The sequence below is a fragment of the Molossus molossus genome, unplaced genomic scaffold (assembly GCF_014108415.1).
Source record: "Molossus molossus isolate mMolMol1 unplaced genomic scaffold, mMolMol1.p scaffold_m16_p_4, whole genome shotgun sequence".
Taxonomy (NCBI): domain Eukaryota; kingdom Metazoa; phylum Chordata; class Mammalia; order Chiroptera; family Molossidae; genus Molossus; species Molossus molossus.
The window spans coordinates 917,476-924,341 of record NW_023425377.1 but is presented as its reverse complement, the minus strand read 5'-3'; positions in this window follow the sequence as shown (position 1 = coordinate 924,341).

Below are 6,866 nucleotides of genomic sequence, written 5' to 3'. Positions count from 1 at the left end.
GGCCGTGGACTGGCCGTGGACTGGCTGTGGGACTGGCCGTGGACTGGCCGTGGACTGGCTGTGGGACTGGCCGTGTCTGGCCGTGTCTGGCCGTGGACTGGCCGTGTCTGGCCGTGTCTGGCCGTGGACTGGCCGTGTCTGGCCGTGTCTGGCCGTGGACTGGCCGTGGACTGGCCGTGGGACTGGCTGTGGACTGGCCGTGGCACGAGGAAGCAGTGGTTGTGGGCGTTCTCGTGTCTCCACCCTGGACATGCCACGCCGGCCATTGTCACGCCCTCGCTGTCGCAGAGTGGCGGGCGGACCGGCTGCTGAGCACCTGCTTCGACGGATCTCCTGAGGGGACGGCGCCTCTCCCTCGCTCTGCCGGCTGACGTGTAAGGGACGAGCCGCCTCGTCCAGTGAGCCCCGTGGGCCTGGCCCGCCGTCCTCCTCACACGTTCGATTCATTGCGCTGGTTTTGTTTTTGTTTGTTTGTTTTGTTTTTATCCTCACCCGAGGACATTTTTGCATTTACCTTCAGATAGAGCAGGAGGGAGAGAGAGAGAGAGAAACATCGAGGTGAGAGAGACACATCGATTGGCTGCCACCTGCATGACCCCAACCAGGGCCAAACTGCAACCAAGGTACGTGGCCGTGGCCGGAATCGAACCCGTGACTTTTTGGTCCGCGGGCCTGCGCTCTAACCGCTGAGCCACACCAGCCAGGGCCCTTGCGCTGGTTTTGAGAAGAGGGTTCGGGGGTCTCTGAATGAGGCACATTCTGCAGTGTCCCTGTCCGGCGTCTCTGTCGCTGACGCCGCACAGTGCAAGTCCTCCCCCCGAGGCGGGGCTGCGGATTGCGTCCTCGTCTCCTTACACGCCGTGGGGCTGGCCGGAGGCGACCTCCGCCTGAGGTCCCCTCGCACGTGTCCTGCCGTGAGCGTGGATTTCACGTCCTTGCCAGAGAAGGACCGTCCAGTGTGTCCTCGTTCTCGGGCGAGCTTGGCGGTTCCTCTGTCAGAGCCTGTTCCCGGCGGCAGGCCCGGGGGGCGCGGGTGCCTGGGGCGCCAGCTCGCACCCCCTGCTCTTCAGGTCCGGCTGGACGGTGATTAATGCTCTTGACCTTTTCAAAGAACCGGAGTTGGTTCCGCTGATGTTTCCCTGTGGTTCGTGTTTCAGTTACTCGTCTCTGCCTTTTTGTGTGTTTCCCTCCTGCGGCCTCCTCGGGGTTCACTGGCTCTCAGTTTTCGAGTTTCGGGTCCGGACAGAAGCCACACAGCGACTCAGAGGGTGAGGTTTAATGTAAAGAATGGTCGAGCTGGGCAGCTCTGTGTCCATACGGACGGGGAGAGAGCTCAGGGAAGCCCAGGCCGGAGGCGAGGACAGACCCCACGGGGTGTGGGTGCAGCCACGGGGCGTGGCCCGCGGTGTGCAGGCACATGGACAGGGAGGCCCAGAACCGGGTCCGCGGTGGGGGCCAGGAATCGCAGGTGGGGCACCGTCGGAGCACCAGGGAGCTGCAGGGGCCCCGCATGAGCGCCCCACCTGCGCCTGGTCTGGAGACCCCCAGGGGAAGGGGGGGAGGGGAGGGAGTAAGAACAGAGAAAACCGAACACTGTAATTAACAGGATTTATTTAAGAGACATTCTCATTATTTTTCATCCAAACAGATAATACATGTTTGAGTCCTATGTAACATTTAGAAAGATTGACAATATTAAAACACTAAAAAAATCAATATTTTTGATAGGGACTCTATTCTCAAACCACAAAGCACGGTAGCTTATTAATGAGCACTTTATCATTCAATGAGACTGTCGAGTGTATGCGCGGCCCAGCCGCCAGAACCTCGGCCTGCGGGCTGACTGGTCGCAGGTTCGGTTCCAGGCAGGGGCAGTACCTGGGTTTCACGCTCCCTAAAAATCGACAGATCTTCACCCATATCCTTGGGTGAAGATTGACAGATAAATAAACAAGTAAAAGCGTTCCCCTGAAACAAGTCCTGAGCTGAAGAACTGAAAACTTTGTGATGAAGGGACGTTAAGTGTTCGCGACACAGAGAAGGAAGCGACCGCGTGGGGTCACCGTTTCCGTCACTTCCCGAAGTGAGGACCCGGCCCGCTGCGGAGGACACGGGGAGCAGGACGGGAGAACCGGACCCACCGCCCCGACTGCGGAGGACGCGGGGAGCAGGACGGGAGAACCGGACCCACCGCCCCGACTGCGGAGGACGCGGGGAGCAGGACGGGAGAACCGGACCCACCGCCCCGACTGCGGAGGACGCGGGGAGCAGGACGGGAGAGCCGGACCCACCGCCTGGGACAGCTGCTCAGTGAGGTGCATACGCGCCACGCGGCTGGGACCAGAGCCGACACGCAGACCCAGCGCGTGGTGGTCAGCACAGCCCCTCGGGCCGCACGGCGGGGCGCAGGTGACAGGATGTTTGGGTGAGTTGCCCAGGAGGCTCCCACGTGGTGGAAGTTTGCAACCACTGTGACGGTCTCAGGGCAGGTGCACGAGCTCATCGAAAACCACTCGCTCACACACACACACGCACACCTACACCTACACACACGTACACACCTACACTCAAATCTACACACACCTACACACACACACCCCTACACACAGACACACGTACACACCTACACACACCTACACACTGACACATACACACCTACACCCAAACCTACACACACACACACACCTACACACAGACACGTACACACCTACACCCAAACCTACACACACACACACGTACACACCTACACTCAAACCTACACACACGTACAATGTCTTCCACCCCAGGCTTATGAAAAAGACTCTGGCCCTGGCCGGTTTGGCTCAGCGGTTAGAGCGTCGGCCTGCGGTCCGGAGAGACCCGGGTTCGGGTCCCACTAAGGGCACGTACTTCGGTTGCAGTTTGTCCCCGGCCCTGGTTGGTCATGCGGGTGGCAGCCACTCGATGTGTCCCTTTCACGTCGATGTTTCTCTCTCTCTCCCTTCCTCTCTCTCCCTCCCACTCTATCTATACAAAAATAAACAAAATGGAAAAATATTCTCGGGTGAGGATAAAAAAATTTAAAAAAAAGACTCTGAATAAAAGGGAGAGGGAAGAGGTTGCTGCATCAGAAAACCTAATACTGTGCCCGGCCAGTGTGGCTCAGGGGTTGAGCGTCGGCCCTGCACCAAGAGGTCACTGGTTCGGTTCCCGGTCAGGGCACATGCCCAGGTTGTGGGCCTGATCCCCAGTGGGGGGCGTGCAGGAGGCAGCCAATCGATGTTCTCTCTCATCGCTGTTTCTATCTCTTGCTCCCTCTCCCTTCCTCTCTCTAAAATCAATAAAGAAAAAAAGATTTTAAAGAAAACCTAATATTGTAAAGATATAATTTTCCTCTAGTTCAGTCTCTAAATCCACAGCAATTCTACACAAAGGCCCAGCAAGACTCTGGAGTCTGACATGGTCCAGTTCATTGGGAAGAGTGTTGTGGGGACAGCGAGGACAAGTTGAAAATCAAAAAACATGAGGGGGCCACCCCACCAGATACTATGTGCAGCCCCAGCTCAGCGGGCAGCACGGGTCTGGGAGGGGTGGGCAGAGCCGGGGGGAGAACCAGTGTGAGCAGCATGGGGATGGCAGGTGGAGGACAGAGGTTGGGGACAAGGGTTGGGGACGATGGGCTGGGGATGGTGGGCTGGGCACAGGGGTTGGGGATGGTGGGTTGTGGACAGCGGGTTGGAAAGAGCAGGTTGGGGATGGGGGTTGGGGATGGCGGGTTGGGGATGGTGGGTTGGGGACAGCGGGTTGTCCCCACATCTCCAGTCCATGGACGCTGGGTCGCTCAGCCCTGGTGCTCAATGTCCACTCAGCCCTGTGGAAGACGCTTTAAGATCCCTGCTTCATCCGCACACCAAAATGAAGTCCAGAGTGTGGAATGTTTAAGATGAAAACAGAACCAGAAGACGGTGCCTTGTTTCACGTCAGGAGGGAGCTTGGGTTCCTGGCGTGGAGAACAGCGTGGCGGGGGTCAAGCTACCGGGCTCAGAGCAGGTGTGAGGTGGGCGTCTCACTTAGGGTTCGGTTGGCACAGCCCTGCCGACGGGTGAGCCCCCCACGTTCCCGTCGGCCACCTGTGTCTTCTCCGGGAAATGTCTACTCAGGGCTCTGCTCTTATTTTTTTATTTTTTAAATCCAAGAATATTTTTCCATTTTTCTTCAGATTAAGTGGGAGGGAGAGAGAAATATCGACATGAGAGGGACACATCGACTGGTTGCCTCCCGCACAACCCCATCCAGGGTCCTTGGCCAGAATCGAACCCACAACTCATTGGTCCGAAGGCCAACGCTCTAACCACTGAGCCGAACCGACCAGGGGTCCTCTGCTCATTTTATTTTATTTTTTCTTTATTGATTTTAGAGAGAGAGGAAGGGAGAGAGAGAGAGAAACATGGATGAGAGAGAACATTGATGGGCCGCCTCCTGCATGCCCTACGCTAGGGATCGGGCCCACAACCCGGGCATGTGCCCTGACCAGGAATTGAACTGGCGACCTCTTGGTGCAGGGTCGACACCCAGCCACTGAGCCATGCTTGCTGGGCTCCTCTGCTCATTTTAAATCAGATTTTTTTCCTATTGAGTTGTCTCAGTTCTTTAAATATTTTCGATAGTAACTCCTTAGCAGATAAATGACTGGTAAATTCTCCCCCAGTCAGTAGGTTGCCTTTTCATTTTGTCGGTGGTTTCCTCTGCTGGGCAGAAGCTTTTCATGTGATGTCATCTTGTTGATTTTTGCTTTTGACGTCAAATCCAAAAACATCATCAGCAAGACTGATGTCAGGGAGACGCACGCCAATGTTTTCTTCTGGGAGCGTATGGTTTCAGGTCTCGCATTCGCGCCGTTAATCCATTTGACGTGATGTTTCTGGACATCATAGTGGTCCAGGTTTGCTTTTCGGATGCAGCTGCCTAGTTTTCCCAGCACCATTTATTGAAGAGACTGTCCTTTCCCCTTGTGTATCCTTGGCTCCTTTGTCACAAATTAATAGACTGGACATGGGTTCATTTCCGGGCTCTCTGCTCGTCCTGATCTGTGTCTGTTTGTATGCCAGTGCCACACTGTTTTGATGACGATAGCTTTGTAGTACAGTTGGAAATCAGGACGTGTGATGCCTGTGGCTTTGTTCTTTCTCAAGATTGCTTTGGCTCTCTGGGGGTCTTTTGTGTTCCATACAAATCTCAGGGTTTCCATTTATTTGTGTCTTTGATATCTTTCATTAATGTTTTACAGTTGCCGGTGTACAGGACTTTCATTTCCTTGGCTAAATGTGTTCCTGGGCGTTTATTCTTTTTGACGCCATTGAAAATGGGATTTTCTTCATTTCTTTTTCTGACTGTTCACAATCTACAGAAATGCAACAAGATTTCTGTGTATTGATTTTGTATCCTGCAACTTAACTAACTTCATTTATTCTAACAGTTTGGGGGTTTCCTACACTATAACATTATGTCATCTGTAAGATGTTTTATAGTATAGATGAGCTTATTCTAAAAATTACGTGGAAAGACCAAGGAACTAGAATAGCTAAAAACAATTTTGCAAAAGAAGAATATGGTGGGAGGGGTCACTCACTCGTGTTCAGTTTCCTGTCCGGCTGCGAACACAGGGGTTGAGAGGACAGAGCAGGGAACCCAGGGGACTCCATCGGCACCCGCAGGACTTTCCCAAGGCGGCCAGGCCAGTCCGTGCAGGCTCGATAGTCTTTCCAAAAATAGCGTTAGGGCAGCTGGACGTTCATAGGCAAAAAAATAAAAAGCAGAAGAGGTTTGACCTGAACTCTACATTGTATGCAAAGATTAATCCGAAAGAGGCTGCGGGTTTAAATGTAAACGTACCCTTCTGCCAGTCCCCGAAGAAAACAGCAGAGCGCCCGCAGGACCCAGGGCCAGGCCGGGTGTTCGTATGACCCCAAGAGCACAACCTATAAAATCAAAGAACAGATTGGACTTTGGTGAGTGTAGAACCCTTTGCCCTGTGAAAGGCCCTGTTCGGCTGCAGACTGCGAGGGAGCGTCCCAACCACGAGGCCGACCAAGTCCCGTGTCCAGAAGATGTCAACAGCCCTCCAAATGCATCAGGAGAAACAAACAAAAATTCGGAAAAATGAGTAAAGATGAGGAACTGTTCTTCAGAGAAGAGACGCTGGTGGCGCATAAGCCCGTGAAAAGATGTCCCCCGGCCCTCAACGTGGAAGAGACGTAATTAAAACCACAGGGGGCATCAACACACGGCACAGGAGAACCGCCGATACCACACGGGGGTGATGCAGAGTGTGGCTGAGCTGCAGGGACGTCGGCCCGAGTCCGTCGCTGGCGGAACTGTAAACCGCTCCGGGAAACGGTTGCGCTCACACGCCGCCCGGCAGTCATGTAACACCCATGAAAACACGTATGTGGGTTTCCATAGCAGCTTTATTTGTATTAGCTCCAAACTGGAGACAACCCAAATGTCCACCCACAGGTGGCCTGCGAGCAAACAGGCATGTCGTCTACAGTGGAATACTACTCAGCAGTGAAAAGGGGAGGCTTGCCGCAGACGGCAGCGGGATGGTTCTCCGGGGGCCTGTGCTTAGAGAAGGACCATGCCAAAGGGTTGCACAGTATGTGATTCCACTTACATCACATTCTCTAGACGACGGTGTGGGGACAGAGGGGGCAGGCTGACCCCGGGGCGCCCTGTGGAGGTCTCTGTGAGGGCAGATCTGGTCTGTATCTTCATGGTGGTGGGAGTTACACAACCTGTGTACACATAGTGTGTGCAAGGGCAGATGTGGAGCTAGTGGACATAACTGTCCCCGAGGACCAGACACGTCCCTGGCTGTGACATTGTCC